Source organism: Alligator sinensis, unplaced genomic scaffold (genome assembly GCF_000455745.1).
Source record: "Alligator sinensis unplaced genomic scaffold, ASM45574v1 scaffold1457_1, whole genome shotgun sequence".
NCBI classification, from domain to species: Eukaryota; Metazoa; Chordata; order Crocodylia; family Alligatoridae; genus Alligator; species Alligator sinensis.
In genome coordinates this window covers 101,845-129,823 of record NW_005842845.1, presented here as the reverse complement: position 1 = coordinate 129,823, position 27,979 = coordinate 101,845, and the positions used below count along the sequence as shown (strand labels likewise).

Below are 27,979 nucleotides of genomic sequence, written 5' to 3'. Positions count from 1 at the left end.
CCGCCCCCCCCCCCCCCCCCTCCCCTTTTTCAAAATCCTAGATCGCCCCATACCGGTGCCTCAGTTTCCCCATCCCTCAGGCAAAGATGGTGCCGCTGCTCCTCCTTGGTTGCCCCCATGAGATCGGGGGAGCACAGCCCGAGCGCTGCGTGTGCGGCTGGGCTGGAGGCTTTCAGGAACAGGTCGGACAGCCCCCCCATCCAGGACCATCTAGGCTCGGGGCGGGCAATTGTTTTGGGCAAAGGGCCGCTTCCTGAGTTTCGGCAAGCCATCGAGCGCCGCATGACAGGCAGCCCGGGGGCATTTACGATCAATAGGAATTTTCTAAATTGTTTGGATACAATGTTTTGCCTGCCCCTGATTTAGTCTCTGCTCCGCTTCTGGGTGCCCCCAGCCCCTTTCGGACACACGGGGCGCTGGCTGGGCATCGCTCGGGCTCAGCCCCACGCCGGATTTGGGGGGGCTGGACGCAGTGATGCCCCCCTGCTCAGCCTGTAGCACGGGCACCTCCACCGGGGCTTTGCGAGGCTGGGGAGCCGGGCAGCGCCGCTGCGGGCCGCAGCCGCGCCCGCAGCCGCGCGGGGGACCCACGCGGAGGTGAGCGCGGCGCGTGTTCGCACGGGTGCCCCGCTCCGCAGCGCTGGGGGCGGCGGCTCCTCTGCCCTTCTCCCCCCATCCCCGGCTGGCTTCAGCGACCTGCCTGGCAGCCGGGTGCAGCAGCCCCCGCACGCTTTGGATGGGTGAGTTGTGTGCGCGTCCCCCCTTGGCGTGGGGAGCCTGGCTCCATCCCTGCTAGCCTGTCTGTCTCCGCTGCCCCGCTCTAGGTGCCAGGCGCCCACCCCTCTTGGACAGACTAACGCACTGGAGAGCAGCCTCTCTGGGCATCCCGAACCATTCCTCTTGTTCTCAGCCCTCTTCCTTCCTACCGCTTTTCCAAAATCCCCATCCCCTCGATGCGGGGATAAGTTGCTGCTTCTTGCTTCAATGTCCAGGTGAAACACCGGTGGCGTTGGGAGGCTCTCTGCTGAGCTTGCCTACGTGAGAGAGCGGCCGGAGGGTGAGCGGTTGCACTGTTGCTGTAGCTTTTTATAGGGATGCTCTTTTTCCAAAATAAGAATGCTTTCAAACGAAAAAAAAAAAGCCTGGTTTAACTCAGGTCTATTTTAAAAGTGAATTCAGTTCACCCAGGAAGGGGGGGGTGGGGGGAAAGCAGTCTTCCAAATAAGAGCATCTGCACTGGGAGCCGGCCCAGCCTTGCTCTGGCCCTTTCCCTTTCCAGCCTCATGGAATAACTTCTGGAATAGATAAGTCCTGAGGTGAGACGGGCTGGACGGGGGGGAGTGCAGAGGGGATGAAATGACCACGGCAAAGTGCAAATGGGTTGCAGAGAAAAATGCAGCGCTGCTGGGTCAATGAGCACAGGGTGCCGGTGGACACCACCGCATTCACACAGGTACCGTGGGCTGAAGCTCAGCAGCTCCTTAAAGCACAAGCCCCAGTCACCTGAGTGGAAAACCTCTTTGCCGTGGTCCAGCAGACAGTTATAGATTCTGGGGCTTGCCGCTAGAGGGAGACATGGCCACGTGCACGGTCAAAGGCATTAGCACCCACTGGGGAGAGGGATCCTAACTCCAGTAGGAAGCACAAAAATGCAGGTGAGTGCTTGAGGGCTTGGTGTGCATGCACAACGCGACGTTGCACGGCGAAGGGTTGTAACTCGAGGATGCCGCAGAGTCCTTTGAAACTTGTGAGCGCAGAAAATAGCCTTGAAGATTTGTGCGGTGCGCAGCCCCAGCCGGCATGTCTTGTTGGCGGTGGTCTCTGCCCCCCGGTGCCAGCAGCTTGGCCCAGGCCTGAAACTGCGAGAGGGGGCGAAGGGCCTGGGTGGTGGGGAGCAGAGGGAGGAATTGGAGCCCAAATTCATCCTATGATGCTCTTATAACCCCCACCTGCAGCCAGACTCTTCCCCGGGCTGTTCAGCCAGGTACCCGGGAGGCGAGACACGTCTTCTAACAAGTCATGGCCCATGAGGAGGAGCTGGCAGAGTCCAGGTCTCCATCTGGGGGGCAGTACACTGGTGTTAGGTGAACCTGGCTGGGATTTTTAGGTTCCTACCCCCCAAAGCATCTATGCTGAGCACTTGGCCCCTGCTTTGGGGAATGTGCTCCAAAGGTTGCCGTGTGGGGCTGGGTCCCATAGGAGGGGAGGAGGAAGCTGAGGGCTCGGGGGGGGGGGGAGTCATAGAACTCCAGGGGAGTCATAGACATCCAGCTGGTCCCCACCTGTGCAGAGCACTCATCCTCTTTGTTAGTGAGCATCTGAGTCAGATGCAAGAGAGGGACCCTGAGGACACCTGCACGGTAGAGGGGGCGTGAAAGAGCCTTTTGAAAGAGTGACCCGGCGCGGTGTGCCTGGATGACATCACCCTTGGCTCATCTCCACTGCTAAGATGCTGACGGCAATCTTCTCCCGTCTGTGTGTACTGTCAGCTCCGTGGGGCAGGGACTGGCACTGCAGTGCCCGGCACCCTGGCGCTCTGGTCTGTGTGCCGATCTCTTGAGGCTGCTACCTGTAAGAGTTTAGTGAGGGACGGGAAGGGGTGGTGCAGAGAGCTTGTTACCATGGTCTGGATGACCCTGCAGCATATACTTTGCAGAGTGGAGAGTGTGGGGAAAATTCTGCTTCATAGCTGCATCGGCAAGACCCTACGTCTGGATGCAGCTCCAGGGTTTTGCCAGCTTTGTTTCTATTGTTCAAGGAGGCGACTCAGGGAAGGCAGCAGAAACCCCTTTCTGCTCCCATACATCGATCTCCTCCTCTAGGAAGCACTGCCGTACCGGCACAGCTGCTGCAGGGCCAAAGTCCAGAGTCTCTTCCACTATGTGCATAAACTTAGGTGCCCAAGTACAATGCTGTTCCACCATGCGCAAATTTGGCGGTCTTTAAGAGGAGACTGGACAAGCACCTGGCTGGGGTCATCTGCCTGGGGCAGGGGGTTGGACTCGATGATCTACCGAGGGCCCTTCTGACCCTAAAAAATCTATGAAAACCCCTGCAAAAGTTAATGTGGGTGGGTCTTCCACTTCCTCGTGCTTTTTGTGACTCGATCATAAGGGTTAGATGTTGGCGTGTTACAGAAAGAGATGCATTAATGGTGTTTTTTTAGCACCTTGAACAGGAATAGCACTTGGGCATCTAAGATGACATGAGTGGAATAGCATCTGATCCCAAGCGCCTTATTTCTTTGGAGCTTCCTGTTGGTTTGGGCTGGAGGTCATCTCGCTGCTTTGGTTTGATTCAGCCTTTGAGGGGAAGAATGAGGTGCGCTGGCCCTCGGGACAGAGGAAGGGACTGGCCCTGCGCCTGGCAATACATTTCTGCAGGATCCTTGTCGCTGAAGTTCTTGCTGCAGCTTCCAGCCTAGAGAAGGGGTTAAGCGCACGGTGTGGTTCAGTGGATGCACAACCCACGTATGCATTAACAAGATTCATGGAGTGAAATCACTGGGCTGAATGCTTTGATTAAGAAGTCGCCACAAATAATTCCTCGGGGCTGGAAAGAGTTGATAGGTTTCAGCAGCCTTCTTTTGCAATCACCGCTGCTTGGCTATCTTGAAATTAATGAGGATAAGTGTGGGTTTTTATCTGTTAATGGTCCCAGGATGCACGGGCACCCTTGTATGGCTGTAGAGGGGGCTAAACAGTGAGGGGTGACCTTGGCACAGACCCAAGCAGGCTTGGGCTTTGTTCATGTGGATGCAGGGGGGAGGGTTACAAAATCTGGCCCTGTGGGGTAGGCCGCTATTATAATCCAGACTCTTAGAGGTGGGAGGAAGGAAACTGAGGCACAAGAGGGAAGGTCAGGTTCACAAGGGCCATGACAGAGCTGGGTGTAGAAACCAGGAGAAATCTCGGGGTTTAACCACTAGACTGCCTGCTTCCCTTCCCCCCTCGACCTGCTGCATTCTGGTTTTTCATTGTCTCCTTTTACAGAAGGAGAGAAATGGAAATAGCAGACATGGCAGTAGCCTAGGTACGGTGATGGGATGATTAGAGACAAGAGGCTTGGGGGGGTGGGGAGGAAGCCCTTGCAGAAGACAGCCTGGAGAGCTCATGTACATGGCCAAGAGTTTATTAGTCTGAGTCTGCTGCCACAGGGGTATGCAGGTGTCATTAATGCACTAGACTGCTCAGTCTGGGCAGGAAAGGAATGAGAGGAGATGTAGGGGAATGGTGCAGAAGAGGCAGATAGTGACTCCTATTTACCCTGTAATGCAAGGCTGGCCACCCTCCAGCACGTGTGCCACAAGTAGCATGCGACAGATCAGGGATGGGATAGGTGGGACAGTGGCACGTGAGACAGAGCAGAGCAGCAGACTGGGCAGGGGAAGGGGACCCGAGCGACACTCGGCGAGGATGCCAGGCTAATTTGTGGCACTTGCCGAAAAGGTTGGCCCCCACTGCTGTCACGCATGAAGGTGGCGCTTAGTGAAACAAAACGGGAGCAGTTGTCAAACAGATGCTCTTCTGGCAATGCAGAATCTAGCTGCAGAATTTGCTGCTGTATCAATTGCCATTACGGCAGATAACGCTGAGATTCAAAAAAGCAGCATCCCTGGAACGTGTGCATTGCCTAGGAGAAAACTTTCACAGGCTGGAGGACTTGGCTTCAGGGGATAAGCTGATCTCCAGCGGGGCGGAAAGAAACCTCCTGGCTGATCACGGCTGTCACTATTACCTGTGAGCAACTAGAGTTAGGAACACCGCAGCATAGTAAGTATTGTGAAGGAATGGGCATTACTGTGGACCCTCTCTAAGCTGTCTTTGCCTTGAGAACGGAGTCCAGATTTTCCAAAATGTGTGGCTTGGTGGCCGTTGTGAATATGTGCCTTTTCGGGGGAGAATCTGACATTTTCATTGGCCGGAGAGCAGCAGCTAGGCTGTCGGGGGCATCGGTCTGCTCCGGCTGGGAGAGTCCTTCCTGAGTAAACCATTTGTGCCTCGCCCTGCTCAGATTTCAGTTGGGAGAGAAATAAAACGGCAGGAAAAACTAAACCCAAGAAAAGGTGCCCCCATGTCATGCAACTGTCTCTTTTCATTAAAATCAAAGGGAAGTGGGGGAAAAAAAGGCTAAGAAGAGCAAGCCAGAACAGAGAGCAGCCCGGAGGAGGAAAGCTTTCTCCTTCCCCGTGACACCAACTCGCCTTCAAGGCTGAGGTGTCAGCTCTTGTTGTCAGCCACAAATGAGGTCTGCTGGCCTCTCGCTAACCTCTGGTTTGACACACTATTTTCCTTGTGCTTGTGACTTTTTGGGCCCATTTTGAGAGTGCAAAACCCATGCCTTTGCATAGCCAGGTGGTTGTTAACCTTGCAGCGCTGCGGTCCGAAGGGCAGTGCACAGGGCTGGGATGCAGAGCGCCTGGGTTCTCTCTCCCTAGCTCGCTATGTGGACTTGAGCCAGTTTAATTAACCTCTGTGCCACAGTTGCCTCTGCGTAAAATGAGGGCAGTGATACTGGAGTAAGTAGACGGTGGAGCCGCCAAGCAACCAACTCCTGCCTGTTGTATTCGCGCAGCTCCAGGAGCCCCTGCTCCAAAGAGCTTGCAATGCTGGCACCCGCTCCGGGCCGCGCTTTGCCCTCTGTCAGGCAGGACTACATGAACTGAAATTCCCAGCAATTATGGGCTGTAATGGAAAGGGATGTGTGGTGCAAAAGCTGCTCTGATGACTAAAATGCAGGCGCAGGAGGGTTAAATCGATACAAGCAATGTAAGAGATGTCTTTTAAACGTGGTAAATTAACAATCTGATAGGGAGCTGCCAGTTTGACAGCCCGGTGATTGATGTGGTTTAATTTTAATCTAATTGATTTCATTTCTTTGATGCTCGTTAAAACCAGAGGGCACAGGTGGGGGAGGCAAGGAGCTGCCTCCTGCCTTTGGAAGAGAGTTGGTACGGATAGCTGGATTTTAGATCCAAAGAGTTGGATGGGAGGACGCAGGCAACGGGTGCTGGTGCTCCACGAAGGGCCTGTCTCTGTGTCGGTGCACATGTGTTACTAGCTCTCATGATTTTAACCCAAATCTCACAGCATCCAATGCCTTCAGTCCCCAGCTACTGGATTTGTTCAATTCAATGTGAATCTTTGGTTTCATTTCAACATGTTTCTAGTCCTCCTAGTTGTGAAAAGTATGGAAAATGTGGAGTGGATGAGACCTGAACAGCTGAAAGCCCTGGGTACAAAGTAAAGGATGTTTAAAACTTCATGATTCGAAGTCAGTCCTGCTGTTTGAGGAGGTGTGGGGAAGGGGAGGAGATGGGCAGAGTCATTTTATTTTTATTGTTTAGGATTACAGTGCTGAATAAGTCAAGGTCAGTGGGCCAAATCCTCCACAGCATCTGATGAAGCAAGCTCAAGTTCACAAAAGCTTATGCATTTTCTCTGGATATCTTATTTTATTTCATCTACATCTACCCTGCCTTCAGACTAACACAGCTAACTGCTTCTCTTGCCTCCTCCCCCTTCCTTCTTCCATGCCTGCTGGTGCAGCCCAGCTGGCTTTTGTCAATGAAGCAGGATTTGTCCTGAAAATCTGGGAGCAAAATGAAATGAAAAGCATTTGCTGTGTTGCTGCTTCAGGAATTTCTCTCTTTGGGCTTTCCTGCGCACTTACAACATCAAAAAGGGATACGGTACCCACAATTTCTCTCCAAGTACATAAGACCTGGGTGCTCGGTGCCTCTCAGGAGATGCTCAGGACCTGAGAAAACTGGAGCCCACATCACAGCAAGAGGGGTGATGTTATACCAGGAGCCAGGGTGGCATGTGTCTAGCAAAGCACTCGCACCAGTCTTGGTTATGGAGGTGCTGAAATGATGATGGGCAATCTTCAAGCCGACTCAGAAATATCTGCTTTTATTAGCTATGTAAATCTTGCATCATCAGACATGTATCTGTTGCTCCAGGGCCTTATAATTAATGTCTGCAATTTCCCCTCCAACTAAAGATACAGGCCTGAATTTGAAGGGTTTAATTTTGGAAGCTGATTGCACAGAAGGACAAGGGCATCTGGATGTGTATTTTAGTGCTTGGTTTTGAAGACTTCAAATTGATCCTATTGGAATTGATGTCACCTTTTTTTCCCCCCCTAATCTGCTCATTTGCCTGTATATTGCCCCAGCGCTCCCTAGTCGGTTGTCAGGAGGTGCTGGCACGTCCTCCAAGACAATTGAGCTGCTCAGAGAAGTGTACTCATCTTCTATTGAGGGAGGCCTTTGTTTGGACCAGGCAGGCACCAGATAAAATCAAGAGACACTGGTGATGAGTCTGGAATAATGCAACAAAGCCGATCTGTTCCCCCACTGCCTTTCTCTGTCTGGGTTTTTTTTTAATGTCCTGCCCACTGCTAGGATTTGAGTGTTACTGTAATTTTTGCTCACTTAAAACTTGCAGTTTTCTCCGTTCCTCTCCCTCACCCCCAGCTGGCAGGGGTAATGGTTGTGTGTGCAGATATTATAGGCAGCTCGGCCAGCACCTTGTTAGAGCAGCGAGGACACAAATTGCCCAACAACTTTTCATTATAATTCCCTGTTTTTTCAACAGCTTCTCATTTTTGCCAAATTATAAGCAGTCAGGCTGAAATTTTCCATGCTGGGTGTCTGTATTTTTGGAAAGTTTCACAAAAAAAAGGCTTGACTGTTTCTGCAGTTGAGATTTGGTGACAAATGTGGCTTTTTCCTGCATTTTTTATATATATATATATATATATATGTATGTATGTACGTATGTATGTATATGTGTGTATATGTATATATATGTGTGTATATACATATACATACACACACATATACATACATACGTACATACATATATATGTATGTATATATATATATATATAAAATGCAGGAAAAGCCACATTTGTCACCAAATCTCAACCGTGGATTATATGTATATATAATTCCAAATGTTTCACTGGGGAAACTGGACTGCTCCCACACTTTGAATCGGGGCCTCAAAGATTGCAGCGGAGTTAATGTGCCTTTTGCCACCCCTGTAAAAAAAATCCACCCAAATTTGGCTGAGTAATGACTCTCCTCCTCCCAAAAAAACCTTTGCCCTCTTACCTCTGTCTCGGTTATTCCATCTTTAAATTGGAGATGACAACCCCATTCAGTGTCTTAAGCATATTGTGAAAATACATTCATTAAAGTTAGTGAAGCACTTGGGTTGCTATGGCAAGGGAAGCACCCAGAATTAAACATGACATAGGGCTGCCCACCAAAGAGGGAGGGTAGAAATATTAAACAGCTATTGGCTTACTGAATAAGGCAAGGGGAAAAAATAATATGCAATGATGTAACCGAATGCATGCTGTATCATCATGTATTCACCCTACAGTGGCTTCACAGATTATCTTAATTCTCAAATTCCCAATTTTTGAGTGTTTGGCTATGCAATTTTAACACTTTTGTGATAGAGGTTTGTGATGTAATTATATACTGATATGTAGTGTGTATGTAACCAAATAATTAAATGACAGTAAATCTGGAAAAGCTAAATCAAAGGAACAACTTTTTTTTTTCTTTTAGGGGCTTAAGTAGCAACCCTCCCATCTCTTATAGGGATAAGATGTACGCTCTGGCCTAGTAGCCCAGCAAGTGTTGACTTTGGCTATCCGCACAGAGACTCTGAAATGAACTCTTTAACCTTAACAGTCCTGCCCTCCCTCGTCAGGTAGGGTCACTGAGTCAGACAAACCCAATGGTGGTCTGGAATGAAAGGGCACAGGAGAGCAGGGGCAGGGGCTGGGGGTGCTGCCCAGCCAGGGCAGTGAATGGGGCCCAGAGCTGTGGTGGGGAGCAGGATGGAGCTGCAGGGGAGGGTGTGGTGGTGGGGGGTGGCTCCCCACTGCTGCATGCACCACCCGGGGAGGCATGGGGGAGCCCCCAGACATACACGGCGCAGATGCGGGCTGCCCTTTGCAGGCTTGGGGCTCTCCACCCTGCTGCCTTTCCCTTAGGCCCCCACACCGGCCACATGCCCCCTGCCCGCCTGACAGTGGTGGGGGCAGTGAGTTGTGTCTCCTGCTGTCAGGCGGGCAGGGGGTACACAGCCAGCACAGGGCCCCAGGGGCAAAGGCAGCAGGGCAGAGAGCCCCAAGCCCGCAGCAAGCAGCCTGCATCCTCCCTCACCCTGCTCGGCTCTGGTTAAAAGCATCCCCACACTTAAAAATAGTGGTGGCAGCACTTGAACTAAAGCTCTTTCGATGAACTTTAGTTCAAGCACCCCCACCGCCATTTTTTAAGCACCAGGATGCTGATCCCCTGGACAAACCGGCCACAGCTGTCCCACTCCCCGCCCCAGCCCTGGGTCTCATTGACCACCCTGGATGGGCAGTGCCCCCAGCCCCTGCCCCAGCCCCACTCTCTCCCTCACCATGGGGGCCTTGATCTGTCCCCCCCACACCCCTTCACCTCCACACACTTACCTGCAGGGAGCTGCTCTCCAAGCTGCCCGGCTGCATTCCTGTAAATCAGTTATCGGATCAGTATGGGCTGATATGTCTGGTTAATAATCAGCTATCGATATCGGCCAAGAAAATCTCTATCGGTCCCTGCTCCCTATTGCACAGGGACTTGTGAGTTTTAGTGAATGAATCATTTCAAAGCTCTTCAGTCCTGACTTTCATGTTCGCATCTCGAAGTGCAGTGTATTATTGAGAACAAAATCGCAGATGGCCAAGGTGCAAAGACTTTGTATGGTGATGAAGGGTTTGGATGGGTAGTGCCGGGGGGACGGTGAAGCAAACAGGCAAGAGAGAAATGCTTGAAGCTGGGGCTTGAGAAGAGATAAAGGGTAGCAATAAACTTACAGCAGCTCTGGGGGAAAAAAGACAAAACCGGCTCTGGCTGGCTGCGTTGAGAACATTGATTTGACTTCTTGAGTTTTATCGGAGGCTATTTTTAAACTGTTTCTATACAGTTTACCTTTGTGGACCAAAGAAGTGCTTCATAATTGCAAATGCCCCCAGAATATCTACACATTTGGAATGCAACATGTTGGGTGTCATTGATGCCAGCTGGCTGGGTCTGCACTTATAGCAAAACCCTGCGTGTGTCTGGTATAACATATATCATCGGTGTGATGTCACCCACTCCTGGCAGTCCAACAGACCATTGAAGAGACTTACTGCTACCTCTGGTGTAGTTGATCACCCCTAGCTCAGCTGGCAGAAGCTCATGTGCTCTTTGGGAGTGGAAGGACTGAGATTCTGGTCCTGCTTTATTGCATTTATGATCTATTTAGTAATTGCCAGACTTGGCAGCCTGTGCATTTGTTTGTGTGTGGCAAAGTCCCTGAGAAAAGTGTCTTCCATCTCCTGAGCTGCTTATGGAAACAAGGATCTGATGAAGCTGAACCTCCTAAAGCATTGCATCGGGTCTCCGTTCTTAGCTGTTGGCAATGACTGTTTAATTGTCTCAGCATCCTAAATGCAATGTTGCTCTGGGTAACGGAGCAGGGGCTGCATGCACCATGCCTGAGTGCGTCAACCCCTGAATGCACAGTCTGTACCGGTTTTCGGGTCCTCATGCAGGATCCAAGGCAGAACGGGAGAAAGAGGCTCCAGAGATCTTGAGGCTTCATCCATGGAAGGAGTTCATGTGGTTTACGTGCCTGGTGTGCAAAAGTTTACAATAGAGTGTTTTGTGCAAGGAGATCAAAGACACCGGCAAATCCTCAGGCAGATATTATACCACCTCTTGTTTTAAAGCTGGAGAAATTTAGGTAGACAGCTTGTTTACCTAATGCAACAAAACACTGGAACGACTAGGAATCAAACCCAGGAATCCTTGGGCCTTATATGCTGCTCCATTTGCTTACCTGGGATTCGTGCTGCTATTAGATAGGATGGCAGTACATGTGGGGATACCCCCACGAGCTTTCCGCTACCTAGTTTTGGTCCGGGTTGCACTGATGTCACAGTGGCCCAGATGTTGCCCCAAGTCACTGCTCCTGCACCCCTAAAAGTTCCCTGCTCGTGGAACCAGAGCTCCCTTCATTGCAGCAAGCTCAGGTACACCCATCCATGCAGCCCTTGCACCTCCAGCTGCTGAGCCAACACGGGTTGTGCTGTTTCCTCTGCCACTGCTTTGCTTTCCAGGCTGAACAGATCGGAGTCCAATTCTATCTGTGTCTGCCTCGATGCAAAGTTGGAGCAAATCCATTAACATTAATGTCTCTGCTCCAGATTTGCACTAACACTGCTGGAAGCAGAGCCTGACCTAAAACCGGGCTGAGAGAGTCTTTGCTGTGTACTGGTAAGGATTGGGGTTTAGCATCACTACAGATCCCGGTTGGAGAGTGTGGATGGATGGACAGGTGGATACGCCGTACCTGGACTGCTGTTCTCTTGCTCGTACCGCACCAGACGTGGTGTTGGCAACTAGCTAGTGCAAGAGGGCAAGTTCCCATTCCTCCGAGCTGGCGCTGGTGCTCCTCTAAGACTGGCAGCTTGGAGGTGAGAGATTTCTCTGTTAATCTAGCCGGTACTTTTCCATGCGGCTAAATAACAACAAGCCCCCGTTCCCTTGTGTGGCTAGCCTGCTCCTCGCCTCCGCTGGCTCCCTGCTGCCTGCTCAGACACAGAGCGGTGCAATTTCCATATCTGAGGCTGTTTCTCAAGTTCAGCCAGGTCGGCCTCCCTAATTAGACATCTCCACCGCACTCCCTGAAAGAGCTCTTTGCAACAGCCTTGCTGTTTGATTCAAAGAGCCCCTCACTGCTTTCAAAAGAGCCGTTAGACTGCAGGAGCATCCAGGGGGCAGCCGTCCCCGTTCGTTCTTCCCAGGCCTTTCTCTGCCCAAGTTCTTCCTTTATTATTTTTCGTGCCTCTGAATTTTTCATGACAGTCGCAGTCTGCAGCAAGCGCCTCTCATCAGCCGTGCAGGCCGAGAGCTCCCCAGCTGTGACTTGCCAGCCGAGAGTCTGGCGCCTGTCACTCCGAGCACTCATCAGCAAATGATTTCAGGCAGCCGCCCACCCCGTCCCAGCGCTCCCATCCTCCTCACCTTCGCTCTAGCTGCCCCGCGTCGGAGCCGCGCGCGCGGCACTGATCTCAGCCCTTCCCAGGGAGAGGAGTCTCCCCTGTCTGTCTTCGGGCCGTGGCTGCTGCATGCTGTGCCCTGCACACGTGGGGCTCTGGGATATTTCTAGTATTGTAGGAAAATAAGAGTGCAATCAATGTACTGCGGGGTAGATGCCACCTTTGTCCTCTGATGGATGGAGTGAGAGCTGCTTGAGCTGTGTGTGCGTCATAGGCTGTTGCATAGGACTGGAAGAGCCTCTTGGGTCCTCTCGGCCTGTCCGCTGCTGTCATGTAGCCCCTCTCTTGGGGTCTAATGACCATCCTCCTTTGCCTCTTGTGGTCAGAGGATTGGTGTTCGGTTGCTGCATGGCCGGTCGGTTTTGAGTGCGGTGGAGAGATGACTGTGCAGCCCAGGGGACTTGTGGAAATCATTGCTCCTGGCTGGTGAGACGCCTGCAGATCAAAGTCCCCTTGCTAGGCACAGCCTGGTGTGGGCGAAGTGGGTCCTGCCACTCTCCGAGCTGAACCTGGCATGCTACAGCCCTAACTAGAAGTGACAGCTTCCAAGAGGACGCTCTCCAGAACCAGAGATGCCCTCGCTGGGGATCTTTCTTGTGGTTGATAGCTCTAGCTCGGGGGTGTTTGGCTCCTGCAGCTGTCAGATCCAGGGTGACAGCAGGAGGGTTGACTGATTCGAGCAGGATGCCCGGGTTCTGTTTCTGAGTCTCCTGCTGATCGTAGACAATTGCCGTCACTGGAGAAAGTGGCTCGCGCCATGCCTCGCTTCCGGATTTGCATCACTTGGTGCTTGCCACTTATACCCCATTTCAGGTAATGCAATGAAGACACAAGTATGCACTTTCTATCTGGCTTGAAACATGCAGGCAGCATCTGAAGCTGCTGGTGAAAGGTCTCCCTGGGTTGGGCTGTTAGGTATCCAGAGAGGCCAGCAGTCGCATTTCGAAACTGTACTTCATGGGCTCATCACTCTTGTTCTGCTAATGAGATCAGATTTGGATTTGGCTGCCTGCTGCTGTCTCCTCTCATTAGGTAGCAGAGGTAGGTAGCTGCCTTTTCTTAAAGGGATCACTTGCAGGACAAAAATGAAACCTGCTCTCCCCTTTTTTTAGGTTTTGTCCTCCAGCTAATTCTAGATAGGTTTAAAATGAACGAATGACTTCAAGTGCTCTCGTCAAAAAAAACATTGATGCCAGCGTCCAGCATTGGCGAACATCTCTAGTCCTGCGTGCCAGACCTTGTGAACACCGTGTCCCATATAGCTCTTCTCAGACACTCTGCAATAGCAAACCAGTTTGAGCATGAGCACCCCAGGACAGGCCAGTGTGGAGGGGATAGGCAGTCCCCAAAAGTCGCCTTAACAGGGCCTACAACCCACATGGGAACATGTGCTTCAGGTCTGGCTTTTGGGTGCATCTTCTGGATGAAGGATGATGGCCTGCTCAAGGTGATGTTCTTTGGCCTGGTAAAGACAACAGACCGAGAGGGAGGCCATGCTAGAAGTGGCTGGATGCCATAAGGGAAGAGTGCAGCTGGGATCTAAGGATGCTGTGTGTGAAAGCACAGGAGAGCACCATGGGGAGTCGGAGCAAAACTCACAAGTAGGCTCTAGCCGTCATGCTATGAGCCCAGGAAGCAAGGAGCATTAGCCTCTTGGGTCTCCATCCAGCAAGGAGATGAATGCCCCAAAACAGTGTTTTCATAGTGATATTCAAAACCCAACTCGCAGCCCCTCCCAGGTAAGGACCCATTGTCCCTGTTGTACGGATGAGAAAACGGAGACGCTCGGGGGATGCGACGTGGGCATTTATGACTGCTAGACCACCCAGTGCGGGCACGGCAGGGACACAACTTCATAACCAGACCCATGCCTTCACCTGTCACCCCCAGCCCTTCTTCAGAGGAAGGCAGTGCAGGGAGGGAGGAAGTGTGATATACTCATAGTACCAAGGAGACCTAGTCATGGACTGAATCCCCCTCCTCGGGGTAGGCTCCTACAACAGACTGCCAAGTGAAGTAGCTACCTTCTGCCGGCCTTCCAGTATTTCCTGATGGCTGGGAGTAGAGCTGTGCTGCTGAGTGAGGCTTCCTTCAAAAGAGACCTAAAACCGAGGCGTTGAGCACTGGGCCTTTTTGCAAAATTAAGGAAACCATTCTGGCAGCTCGGCCAGACTCCAGGCTGGGTTATTACTAAGGGCTTCGGTTGCCCTGGGTGGAGGATTCGGACTGAATAGTAAGGCGGAGCTGCTCAAAGAGGCATCTACGTGTCACGGCCATTTCAAACCTTCCCTGCCCCCAATTCCTAGTCAAAGCTCATTGCTTAAAACTTCGTTCCACGTGATCACCACCACCCGCACAACCCTCCTGGGAGTACACACTGCTGAGTGCCCTCAGACAGCTGAGCTTCTGCACCTACTTGTAAAAGGCATGGAAATTCAGCCCACAAAACTCAGATAAATGCTGGGCCAATGTGGCCCAGTTGGATCCAGACTGGAGAGCTGTCAGTGCTGCAAACTCAGCCGTGGGGTTGAGGGCCAGCGGCTATGAGGAGTCGCTCCATTAACTCTGTTTTCTGACCCCCTCCCTTGTGCATGGGTGTTGATTTGCACTGTATTTGTGCACGTTCTGGATTTCACGCACACTTTTTTCCTTTTTTTGAGAGTGGTGCCTCTCTCCCCACTCTGCCGTGCGGCAGGCTGGTATTTCTGCCAGCAGCCGCCATCAAGCTCTGCACTACAGTGAGCATGAAAAATTCAGGAGGGGGACGTGAGGATGAGAGCCTCCTGGGTGACGTGGAAAGGAGACCGACAGCCGCAAGAACCCATTTTCCGTGCGGGTCTGTTTTTTTCCCCTCTGGCCTACCTGAACTTAAAAGCTGTAGCAAAGTTCGCTAGCAAATTCGGGGTGCTGGTGATGGCTGAGCCCTGTCCATGCTCTTCCCTGAGAAGCACCTGCCTTCTTGCCCTTCTCTGCTGGCCTGCATTGCAGTCTCTCTCTCCCATGTACTGTCAGTACTGAAAGGGGACACACAGCACTGTAGGTGGGTTTTGCCTGATGCAGCTCATGTGTTGGAGGGCAATGAATCAGCTCCACGTTAATTTTTTATACGCAGCTTCATTATGATGGATTTCTTTTTTTTAATAGATTGCCGGTCAAGGCTTGATGTCTTCTTGCTTGATCCTTCACCCCTGGAAAACGATGCCGTTTTTAACAAGGCAGGCGGAGAGGATTGTATGTAAAGGAATGACATGCAGTGAAGGAAGAAATAAAATATTAGTCCTAAACAAATGCTGTATGCCTATTGCACAGTGCAATGTTGGGCTTGTGGATATTAAACTCTGGGATCATGGTGTCTATGCCCCTTGCTGCCACCAAACCACAGCTGCATCTGGGGGCAGCATGCCTTGGTTGTTGAAAAGCTACCAATTTGTAGGACAAAAAGTAAAGAAGAATCCTGTACTGCAGTAATTTCTGGGTGAGGGCGCTGACTTGAAGGCAAAATGTAGCTAATCATAACAGAAATGTGGCTGGAGCAGAGATGATTGACCCGGCACTGGGTGGGGATGAAGTCTCCATAGGATCCTAAATGTCCACAGATATGCACGGGAAGTGGGGAAAGGGTAGTTAAGCAGAAAGACGGCAGCACGGCGTCTCTTAGTGTGATGCAGGGGGAATGCAGTGCGTGGTTAATACCAGCCCATGTAGCAAGGGGAGAGGATCACATTAATATTTAGCATCAATGAGCCTCTGAGCAAAATCTTCCCCCCGCCCCACCTTCTTTCTCCCAGACTTTGTTCTTTTATTGTCTGTCTTTTCCTTTTTTGTCGTTTGGATTTTCAAAGCAAACATCAAACCAGCACACTGCAAATAGACCTAGCAAATCCCAGCCCGGCTTTGGAGTCCAGCGAGAAGCCCACGCCAAAGCATACGCGATGCGTCTCTGTTCCCGAGAATCCTGTTGATGGCATATTGATAGTTCGGCGTCGTGCTTCTTGCTTGCTTGTTTGGAGCAGGGTGGGTATGGTAGATCTTCTAGGGAGCCCAAGGAATAGCTGTCTCCCCCATTTGCCTAGGAAGCCTTCTTGAAGATGCCAGCTCTCTGCTGCAATCGAGGCCATTTCAAAGGTAAATGAATTTGCTGTCCTGAAGAATTACCAGGAGGCCCTTGGCTAAGTCCCGGCTGGGTCAGTAGGATGCAGATTAGTGAAGGCCCCCCAGTTGGTATGCCCAAGTGTCCTGCCAGCTCCCCTGAGATTGCCGTCTCCTTGCCAAACAACTGCTTTCCCATCAGTAATCCCAGGCCTCGGGAATCCAGCAGTGACCGCAGCCGCAAGCCCCGTGGAGGGCTGATCCAAACCAGGCTTGGTGGGTGACGCAGGGGCACTCTGCACCAGTTTTCCAAAGACTGTGCTGCCCACCGACTTGCAACTGGGTGCCATTTGGCACTGGTCTGGAGAGCCCTCTGTGGTTTGATCCCGGGATGCCTGCAAGCCACCTTCACATCACAGGTTCCTGTTGCAATTAAGGTCAGCACAAGCGCTCAGTCAGACCCTCCCTGAGTGGTGCAGGAGGGGCCAAGGCGGCGGTCTATCTTCAGTCACAGCTCCTGCCAGGGCATCCACCGCAGATGTGAAGAAGGCTGTCAATGGCTTTAAAGTTGCCATCAGTTATGCTAACTAGGCTTGCGCCCAGCAGGCCCCTTTTGTCGAACCGTGTCATTGGGACTCTGTGTTGGAAGATAGGATGCAAGCTGCCATCCGGCTTATAGTACTCCTATGTTGTTTCCCATTTACCCGTTGGCCTGTAACAATACAGTAAGGGTCCCAGTCCCCATTCGGTGCGTGCCCATCTTTGAAACAAAAAAAACCCCTACTGCCACTTTACAGACAGTCCCTTGTACCTAGTGGGAAGGCTCATGGGGTAAGAGAAATTTGCAGAGCTGTTGCTGTTTCCTAGAGAATAGCAGAGGTCTGTGGTCCCTGGGCCATTGCTCTGGCATGTTCTTTGGGTTTTTTCCCTTTCTTTTACATTTCCAGCCCCCCCTATCCCCAAACACTAACATTTTTACTTGCTGAAAGCGACTTATAAAGCTTGTTAGCCTGATTCCAGCGCACCCTTCTAGAATTTAACACTGAAACGGGGCTGTGGGTCTCTCTGGGACCCCGAGTCACTCACCAGCTTGCCACAGGGGAGCTCCTACAGAAAGTCTTCAAAGAGCTGCCCCCTTGGGTATAGAGGCTGTCAGAGATGATGCCTATTTTTTTTTATTTTATTTTTTTGCTATTGGAATTTTCCATCACCAAAATGAAGGCTCTTTGTTGTGAAAATGGGTTTGCATCTCTTGGCATGCCTGCACATCGCTCTTCTCCACTGCGAGCATTCAGAGCTGCTTAACTGTGTGCCATCGTCAAGGGAGGGTCTCCCATTTAGGTCCTAGTCCTGCTGTCGCTGCAGAGTTCGGAGTAGCCGCAGCGTGCCGTGCGGTGACAGCCATGACTTCGGCTAGCTGGGGATTTGAGACTTAGCCCCCAAGCTCCCCAAATTAAAAACTGCATCTGAAATATAGGTGACAGCTTAAAACACAGCCGGGCAGACAAGGCAACAAATTCACGGGCTAAAATAATTTAGTGCAGAGGCTAATAGACTGTAAGCTGGCAGGCCAGGGACCCATATCCAATGGATGCTTATAAAAAGCATATGTTTCAGTGTAAAACGGGGCTCTAGGGCTGCTCAGAAGTACTGTAACATAAATTGAAGCAGAACTAAGGTTTCATGCATTGAGCGGGCAAATAAATCCAAGGCCTCGAAAGCTCTGAGTTGGCTCAGCATACTATAGTAAAGCGAGGGTGCGGCTAATGTGTCAAAAGTGGGCATGACCCCAACAAAGAAGAGCAAAGTTCATCCCCCCAAGCAGTAGAGACACAAAAGAGCATCATAGACTCATAAGATCAAAGCTGTTCAGGGGTGGGATGGACACCCCTGTGAGATTCAGCAGAGACGTGAAATGCAAGGCGAGTCAGGGGTTGCCTTGCTGGCTGCTGCGTGGCCACTTGTGGGGGCAGAAAGGGCTCGAATCTCTGATGTTTGCCCGGTGTTCTTCATTCCCAAAGGTCTGTGGTGCCTCCTTTGCTGGAAATGCCCCAGCCACCTGCAGCTCAGAGCATGGTGGCTCTCTAGCCGCGCATGGCAATGTTGCAGTGATTTAGGAACGGATATGAAATGTTCTGCATCCGCATGAAAGAGCACGTACATTTACCCAGGCTACGGTTGTGCTGGGGCCTGTGCACTGATGTTCCAGATGAGGTCTCAACCATCTGGGCATCTTGGGAAGTTTGGACCTCTGGGTCAATCCCATGGCTACTAATCATCCCTTCTCATACCGAAAATGCCTTAGGGACTTTAACAGTCGCCAAAAGTCCACGCGGCGAGCATAACCATGTGCCTTGTCTTTTCCTGTACTGGGCTTTTAGCTGTATAGAGATGTCATTGCATGACCAGTACTCAAAGAGCATGTCATGTGCATAGTAGGGTCTGTGGGGATGAGGGACTTTGCACAAACACGCACACGCGCACTTCCCACGAAACAAAAGGTGCGTCCGATGGTAGGAAGCATCAGTGGCTAAAAGTCTGACTTTATGTGTGTGGCATGAGAGCGATGGTACCTCTTTGCCTTGGAAAAGGGCTCTCAGCACTGGAGGACACTTGGCATTTTTTCGTTCCCACTCAGCTGCCTCGGGGAAGGCACGGGGGACAATGTCTGGGTAAGGTAGAGGAAAAGATTGCTCAGTCCTGTACCTGAGCAAGAACACTCGATGCAGATTTCCCTTTTTTCAGTCCCACTCCTACCTTCAACATTTCTCTAGCACTTCACATCTTCAAAGTGCTTTGTGAGCATTCGATTAATCCCCACCAGACCCCCCACAGAGTCGGTAAATAGTGCAGGTGTCTGGGAAGCGAAGTTCTCAAGCAATGTGCTGAGCAGGAAGGATAAGACTTGCTCTGAATTGAGAATCACCTTGGCAGTGAAACCAGCCCGGACTTGCAGCATGTCATCACAGGGACATAATTAGAAAATACAGATAATACCCGGAGGTGGGGCAATTATTACCCTCAGTTTTCTGCTTGGAGAGGGAGGCAGGTGAGGGGGAGCTGAGATGCAGAGCTGATGGGATTCAGCCATTGCCCTGCAACAAGTCAGCATGAGAGGCTGGTTTGGGCCCCATTGTTGGTGGCTCCCAGGTCTCTGCTCAGACCAGTAGGTCATCTGCAGAAGGACACACGTTACCCTTCTGTTGCTCCTTGGGGAGTTTGGGTCATCCTGATGGAGCTTCTTTTCTCTGTCCAGACAATATGCCAGTTAGTCTGGGAGACAATATGCCAGTTAGTTTAACATGTGGTTCGTGCATCTCCACCCAAAGGGGCATCAATTCATCATTTCTTCGAATGCTTTGGGCAGCTGATCACTGGATCTCATAGTAGGAGCAAAGCTGTCTCTTGGATCTCGGCTCAGTTCTTGTCTTGGTTGGAACGGAAGTCCGTTGGCTCCGCTCTCATTTCCTTTCATCTGCTTTTGGGTCAGGTTGGCTTGGCATGATGGATCTTGCAATTGGTGACCCAGGGGGAAATTGCCTAATGGGGAGGAAGAAAGCATCAACCTGCTTGTCCCATCTTCCTGCAGCCGTCTTCCTACACCCAAGGCTGGATCTGCCTGCCTGGCTTCTCCGTGAGACATTTGCTGATAGACCCATTCTGCACCAGTGCTATAACTACCCACCGAGTCTTGACCCTGAAAGCTATTGACTCGCGATGACTCCGGAAGGCATTTTGGCCATTGACCTTTGCACAAAAATTAGCTGCTATTCAAGCTGGAGGGGAAAGGCCAGTAATCAAATACTGATTAGGGAAGAGAAGGGAGAGCAGGGCCGCACATTAGCGAGCTAGCGATTTTAAGTGACTTAAACACAATCTAAACAATGACCTTTTTTCATGAGCAGGAATATTAACGATGTGTGACAAATGGCAGGGAGGGGGCAGAAAAGCCCTCTGCCTTCATTAATTTTCCTGCTCGTGCACACTGCGGACATCTCAGACATAGCCTTTGGTTTCCCCCTCATTCCCAGAAAAGCACGGAGCTCTCTGTTTAGTCCCTGCATGGTAGACAGGCTCTTGCGTTAATCAGATAAGGTAATTTATGGGGCACATGTTAGGCTAGGCAGGGAGACGTATCACTGCATCCTTATTTACAAGGAAAGAATTAATTCCTTTCCTCCAAGGGGATCTGAGTTGCCAGATCTTTGAGCTGCGGTATGTGGGAGGGAGCGTGCTGGTGAAAGCACTTCTCTGCTGGTTGCCCAATTATTGCATCTTTGCTCACAAATCAGTCTTGACACTGAGCCATTGTTTGCAAGGCCTGCTGGGAGACTGGCCAAACAACAGATAAAGCGATGAAGCTGGATGGGTTGTAGCACGCTTGGGGTGCTTTCAAGAAACCATTGACAACCTGTGTCACCGGAGATCCTAGGTCAGGGGTGGGCAAAATGTGGCCCGTGGGCCGAATGCCCATTCTATCCGGCCCGCGGGGCCCCTAAAAAATTTAGAAAATTAATATTTAGCTGCCCCTGGTTGCCTGTCATGCGGCCCTCGATGGCTTGCCAAAACTCAATAAGCAGCCCTCCGCCCAAAATAATTGCCCACCCGTTCTAGGTGTTGCTGGCCACCTATTCCCCAGCCACGTGGTGACTCCGCTTTTCCTTGGCACTTTCCGAGTACCCTGGTCTATGCATGTGCTGCTTCCTGCCCAGCAGACCATGCATCTTCAACCTGAATTTGGTCGTGGGCTCCCTTGTTGTGAGTATCATCCCCCCCAGCATTGTGTCGCCTCCATTTTACCCCAAGCATCACTGGCACTCGGTTGGAAAACTCAGGTTGACCAAGGAACCTCTAGCCTAGAAACTTTCTGCAGGGGAGGATGCAAAAGCAGGGGAGATAATTAATTCTTGGCCTCTGCAGCAACACGGGATTGTAGGAGAGGCCCAGGCGCCATGGCGTCTTACCTGCATCCGCTCACGTTCACTGCCAACGTGGCCCTACGTGTGCTCTGTCCTCCTTCAGCTGACTTGAGCTCTGCAGAGTCCGGGTATCTAAAAAGCAAAATGTAGGCCAGAGGCTGTTAAGAGGTGGCCAGTTGTAATGTCTCAACAGATCTCCCATTGCTTGGCCCCTGCGTTGGTCCACGTTTCTGGGGGGATCCCAAAAACCTGATTTAGCCCTGTTGTCTTCTTCCCAACCTACGCTGTTCTGCACTGGCCTTGTCGCAGGCGTCTGCTCCAGACATGGTGCTTCCTAATGCCTTCTCCTCCCCATCTCCCCCATCCAGCTGCTCCCAGTGGTTATGCTTTGCAGAGGTAAATAGGGCATTAGCGTAAAAGATAGTTCTTACCAGATTTCCTACCCCCTCCCAGTCTCTCTTAGACAAGTGAAATGGTAAATGGGAGTGGGATTTGTCGGGAAGGTCAGGGCAGAGGCGTTTTTGCAGCTCAGCGGGGGGGATCGCTTGTGCAGAAACCTTCTGTTTGGGGCCTGTTGTTACAAATGAGCTTCCCATAGCAGGTCCCCGGTGTGTTAACATCCATGCACACAGCGCTGGCTTCTCAAAGAGGTCAGTCGGAAGCCGGACCAAGCTAGTAAGTGTGATGCTAATTACTGCACTCAAAAACACCGGTGTTTCAGCTGTCTGACCTGTGCTGCACACACCGTTGTACTGGCTCCCGGGGATGTGTCACTGCGGCTCCCTACTGGCCTCGACCAAAGCAGCCCAGCGACGCATCAAAGGCCCTGAACTGCTGGCAGCTAGCAGGTTTTCCTTCTGCTTCATAAAGGGCCTGTGGTTTGGAGAAAGTCATGTTTCCCCTGTAAAGCCACAGGCAGCCGCGCCGTACAGCTAGAGAGCCTTGAGCTTGTCGCGGTGTACTTTAGCTCCAGAACAGCTGTTTTCCTGCATCTCAGCTGTGGCTGTAGGACCCATGGAAAGGTTTTCCCATGTTCAAGGACACATGAACAAGTGGCTTGGATGGAACAGAAGCACAGGGGTCCGCGCCAGGCATTGCATGAACCGGATTGAACGCTGCATTCAATCGGGTTGATCTTGAACCATGTTCAAACTGGTTTCTGCGTTCTGTTACAGGTTTAAACCAGTTTCTGACCACTTAAACCGGTTCATGTGTAATGTCTGTCCCTAGCCCTGGGGTTCTGCTCCGTTCTCGGGAACAAGGAGCAGGGCTCTGCATCCTGCTTCGGAGACCAGACTCCCTAAAGGTTTGACTTTGCAGTTTAAGCACCACATCCCATCTGGGAGCTGGCTCTTGGTCTTTCTGTGCCTCAGGTGCCTTTCCAATGCCAGCTGAAAGGATAATAGATTCCCAGACAATGAACTTCGTTCATGTGAAGTTGAGGTTGCTAGGTGACATAAGAGTTACCAAAAATACATACCAAGAGCATTACAGGGACCCTAATCATTCAAATGTATGGAAATGATCTGCTGAAGTAACAGATAAGAAGACTCTAAATACCTTTATGCCCTGCTTATAAAACTTGTAACTGTGGTGTTAGCATCACCTCGACAATGTGTTTGCTCCCGTGCAGGTGGAAAGCCAGACTCGCCCCAAAATTGCAATCTAGAAAGAAAACACATACATGCAGGCAGGAAAGGGGGATGCCGTGGAGGATGAGTGGGTTTTGACAGTCTCCTGGGTTTTGTTCTATTTTTCAGGAGGGGAATGGTAAAAAATATATGCTAATGTTTCCCATTAAAATTAGTGTTTTCAAAACGGCCGTAATTCTGACTCATTCAGTCGACAGACTGTCCCGCACTTCTCCGGTTCGACTTAGTTTTTAAATCAAAGAGGCTCAGCCCGCCGTTGGCAGATGCATCCTCCACATCCCTGACTATGATGGTGCGCCAAAGCACGTAGTCACTGGACTGTGAGGCGTCTTCCACAAACGCGCTCTAATCAAGCACTACTAACATTCACTTATCATATTATTTAGACACCGCGCAAACCACACCTGCTTTGTATCCACCAATGATGTGTAACTGAAACGTGTATTCTCACACCTACACTGTAAAGTGTGTGACACCTCAAATTAAGCAACACTTGATTTATTCATTCTCCCTAGAAAAGCCGTGCCATTTCACTTCAATTGTTCTAATTATAGCGTATTCCTCTTGTACATCACCCAACAACTAAGCATGAAGTCGAAAGGATCAGAGTTCAGGTTGCTTGTGGAAGATAAAATGGCCCTTTTTTGCAGTGTCTTTTCTTTCTTGTTAAGAGACTGCACAAACGTGAAGGCTTGGGATCGGTTCGGAGTTGTCAAAACTAGTCGTCATACAGTTGAATGCTTCGGCTTCCAAAAATATGCTCGGTGTGCATTTTTGATTCTGGATGTCAGTGAATGTGCTTAACCTGAAGTTAAAAGTGGTTTTTGTTGAAGAAGTTAAAAGTCATTCTGTATTGTCTGGGTGAAGACCTTTAGTTTTAACTCGTTCTAAGTTTCTAGCTGCCACCCACCGTCTCTTTTCCTTGTTCCTTTGGGACAGTGAGTGGGGAGAGACCATTGGGGAAGAAGCTCTCTTGTCCTTATCCCTAAGCTGAGGAGCCTTGAGTATGTCCGTTGTGCAAGACTGACTTGTCAAGGTGGCTGACTGTGTGGACCTGTAAACCAGGCTTCTTCTCTTTGGGAGCTCTCTCAGGTCCCTTGAAAAGCAGGGATGAGGTGGTGAATGTGCTTTGCTCCCTTGCTCCCCTCCCTCCTCTCCTGCCCCAGCTATTTTCCTTCCCTCTAGCCAAGCACATAGGCCATTCTTTCTTTTTGAGTCAGCCGATGGGATGTGGGGAAGCAAGTTTCCCAGGCGGTGGCTGAAAGCGCAGCCCACAAAGGGGAGAAAAAGGGGAGAAAGTGGAAGTCACGACTCTGGGAGCATAATGCAGCTGGCTGCAGCTCTGATTACAGGGTGGGGACCGGCTTCCACCTCCGGATCATTGTTCCAGGAGAAAGTGAGATGAGAGAGACAGTTTTCAGGTGGGTAGCTGATGTGTAAAACAGAAACAGGCAGTCGGCATAGGCCGCTTCATACCACCTTGCGCTGGAGGAGGAAGCTGATTGCTGGACAGGAGACTCAGATAGCAACACAGCCCAGGACTTGTTGGCTGCCTGGCCTTTGTTCATCATATGACGGCTCCAAATCATCCATCAGCATGCAGGTCAAAACGGTGGGCCAGCACGACGCACACAGCTCTTCTGGATCGAGTGCCTACTTGGGAGTGGCTGTCTATGGGCCCCGAGGCCGGCTCTGCTGAGGGCAGTCACGAGCAGGGCTGGGAAAGCCAGTGGATCTCCATGTGATCTCTTCTAAGCCTCCAGTGTAGCTGGGGTTGCTTAGGGGTGGTCTCCACAGAGGTGGGAAGGCCTGAGTGGGTGAACTCTCAGCCTTCTCTGTGGCTTCTCCAAGTTAGTGAGAAGTTGTGCAGGAGGTTTGTCATGCCCATCGCTGCCTGGCATACCCGCCTCCAAGGGTGCACTAAGGCTTTGGGTCCAAGGCAGCTAGTCTGGCACTTAACATGTTCATAGCAAGAGACAAAGAGTACAGGTGGGTTCAGATGGCATCTTCTGCTCTTGGCACTCTGCATCTCCCGTCCTGCTCATAATCCCCAGATGAATGAGCTCCATTAAAAGAGGAGGCTCAGATGAAGCAGCTGTGGGAATGATCCCAGAGCAGACTTGCCTTTCTATCTGCCCTGTACATTTCTGTCCTCTTTGACGTTCCTCGTGGTGATGCTCTAAACCAGGAAGGAGGGATGGGGGGAGAGGCACCTTGCTTCTCTGGTCTGCCCAGGGAGGGGCGTGCGAGTCCAGTTCCCCAGCACCGAATGGAGAGCCCTGCTTTTTTGTTCTGAGCCAGATAAGCCATTGCAAATTCAGAGCAGCTGCCTATTTATAGATATAATCTCCTCATCCAGATGCAGCCTAGGCCAAGCCTTAGTTTGGGGACAGTTTGCAATATGTACAGCCCCTCTGGCTGGGCTCCCCATCCAGAGAGGGGCGATATCCAAAGCCTCTTGTTAGAAACAAATGAAACTGGAGTTTGGATACAGTGAACTGATCACACCCCGGAAGAGCTGCTCCAAAATGTTTGCCCGTGTGGTACATGAAGAGTCTTGGCTGCCTGCAGCCTCAAGCCTGCACTTTGAATGGAGAAGTAGTCTAATCTCTTCCCCATATGAAAAGCAAGGTTATGCCGCATCCTTTACAGAAGCGGTGAGTTGATTCGGCACGCAGTGGTTTTCCTTGTAAGTCAGTATTGAGCCCAAGTGGTAGCATGGTGCTAGCAGACAGCACCATCCTTCAGGCGGGAAGGGAAAAGTGATGTTGTGTTAGAGCAGGGGTTAATTGTGTCCCTCGGATCAGGAGTCCAATGTGGACATTTACAGTCCGCCTCCTTAACAACCCGCTCTGCAGACTCTGTGGATTCAATTTTCTTCTTCGCTTCACATTCTTAATTTGTGCATAGCATTGCTGTATGCTGCTAAGCATCTGCTGCATTCCCCGAGACCTGGTAGCCTTTCCATGAGGGCCCCAGGGCCTCCGATGCTTGTACGGGGATCCTGCCGGGTACACATGCCAGAAATTAGGCTCATTAGTCAATCTGGGATGTTCAGCTCACAAGTCAGGGCCAATGTGCCAGGTACTTAAGACATGCCCTCCCCTGGTTGCATGCAGTAGCCTTGCTGCCAGTAATCAGAGAGGGTCTTCAAAACACTTGCCGTGGACATGCTGGTACATGATACTTTTTTTGTCTCTTTCTGTTTTACCCAGAGGGCTGCTGACCGGCTGTGCAGAAATCTTTGCCATTTAAAGCTACCCAGCCTCTCATGCCACAACGAACCCAAATGTTGATACGGACTCTGACCTGCAGAGCGGTAAGTGATTGCTCGGGGTGGCATTGTCCTGGCAGTACCTACAGAGCGACTACGCCTATCCCTGTGATTACTCCAGTTTTCTGTATGCATCATGATGCTGCTGAATTCATTGATGAGCCGGCACTCATATCAGGTGGAGGTTGTCCTGTCGGCACGGTCTTGCAGGCTCAAAAACACAATGGAGGTTTAGGGGCATTGGTTATAGGAGGCCTGACCTGTTCTGCGATTGATTGGATGCCCATTTTCAACCTAAATTTGGATCTCCCTGGGGTTTTGTTGGTTTGTAAACGCTGCAGCGTGCTGTGTGCATGTACAGCATGTGTCAATGGGCACTGCTAAGTAAGACCGAGCGGTGCACATCCTCCATCTGATGGGCCTGTGGGTACTAGGGGACTGCACCATGCTATGTAGATGCTCTGGAGGCTTGGGGTAACCACCCATCCATGAGGATGATGGAGTCTCTTCCTGCAGGTTGTCTGGAGGTTGTTGTGACATAAAGTCCTCCTGATACCAGTTGTTGGCCCTCAGAAGGCTTTTACAGGGTGGAGGAGGGGAAAAGAGGACCGTGCATTAGGAGAACAGAGGGGGAATGTGGAGCGGATGAGGCCAGTAGATCTGTTTTCCTCCCAGCAGACTTGGAGCTTTGTGATAGCGAAGAGCCTGGGTTGAAATGCGGAGGGAGCTGCTCATTCGTTAGGAATAGGAAACGAAACTATGGTCATTTACCCCCGAATGAAACAACTGGTAAAAAATTACTATAGTGTTCTTAGTTTCTATTATGGGATAAAGCAAACAGACATGCTGTATGTCTCTCCCTCCCCGACACACACTTTTAATGCTGCATTATTGTTTTGTCTGTCCACGTGCTGCTTCTGCATCTTTTTAGTGTAGCCCCCATGGGTGGTAGGCAACAGTCCACACCACCAGGCAGCAGGCATCCAGCATGGTGTTGTCGGCCCCTAATGCCTTGCCTTCTGCAGAAGGTGATGGCTGTCACCTGCAGATGTGAGGGTTTCAGGTATAAAACTGGGTCTCAGGCAGAATTTTGCATCTCTGTCTCTTTGCCTCCAGGTATCAAAATCAAAACCTTGGATCCCAACAGCTCGGCATGTTTAGCTCAGGGCCGTCTCGGCTGCCTGGCATCGTTTCCTCTTGACTCCTTCCTCTGTCCTATAGGCAGTTTTAATCCTGCAGTGCTTGAGAGTCTGGGACCTCAAGTTTTATTCTGCCTAATAGCTCAGAAACCTCTTACCCACTGGCTTGTCTCTGATATGAAAGAAGGAGAGGTGATTGTTGTAGAAAGGGGGATTGATTGAGGAGAGGGGGTTGTAGAGAGGCAGCAGCAAGGCGCCAGACTACCATGCGTAGACCCTGAGATGGTGCAGAGTCACTTGGAAGAACTGGATGCCTTTAAGTCGGCAGGCCCGGATGAGCTCCATCCGAGGGTGCTGAAGGCACTGGCCGACATCATTGCAGAGCCACTGGCGGGAATATTTGAACGCTCGTGGCACACGGGCCAGGTCCCAGAGGACTGGAAAAGGGCCAGTGTGGTCCCCATTTTCAAGAAGGGGAGGAAGGAGGACCCGGGCAACTATAGGCCAGTCAGTCTCACCTCCATCCTAGGCAGTCTTTGAAAAAATTATCAAGGCTCACATTTGTGAGAGCCCGGCAGGACAAATTATGCTGAGGGGAAACCAGCACGGGTTCGTGGCAGGCAGATCGTGCCTGACCAATCTAGTCTCTTTTTATGACCAGGTTACGAAACGCCTGGACACAGGAGGAGGGGTGGATGTCGTATACTTAGACTTCAGGAAGGCCTTCGATACAGTATCCCACCCCATACTGGTGAACAAGTTAAGAGGCTGTGACGTGGATGACTACACAGTCCGGTGGGTGGC

General features: G+C 51.0%; 1 protein-coding gene across 2 annotated transcripts in view; it reads left to right on the top strand.

Annotated features, from left to right (window-relative positions):
- Positions 1-562: 562 nt before the first annotated feature.
- The window catches only part of LINGO3 (leucine rich repeat and Ig domain containing 3), a 95,975-nt gene continuing 68,558 nt past the window's right edge, over positions 563-27,979 (top strand). For both annotated transcript variants that reach the window (XR_003091778.1, XR_003091779.1), the window contains exons 1-2: positions 563-740; positions 25,978-26,081. The gene's annotated coding sequence lies outside the window, so the exon portion shown is untranslated. The remainder of the gene's footprint in view (positions 741-25,977; positions 26,082-27,979) is intronic.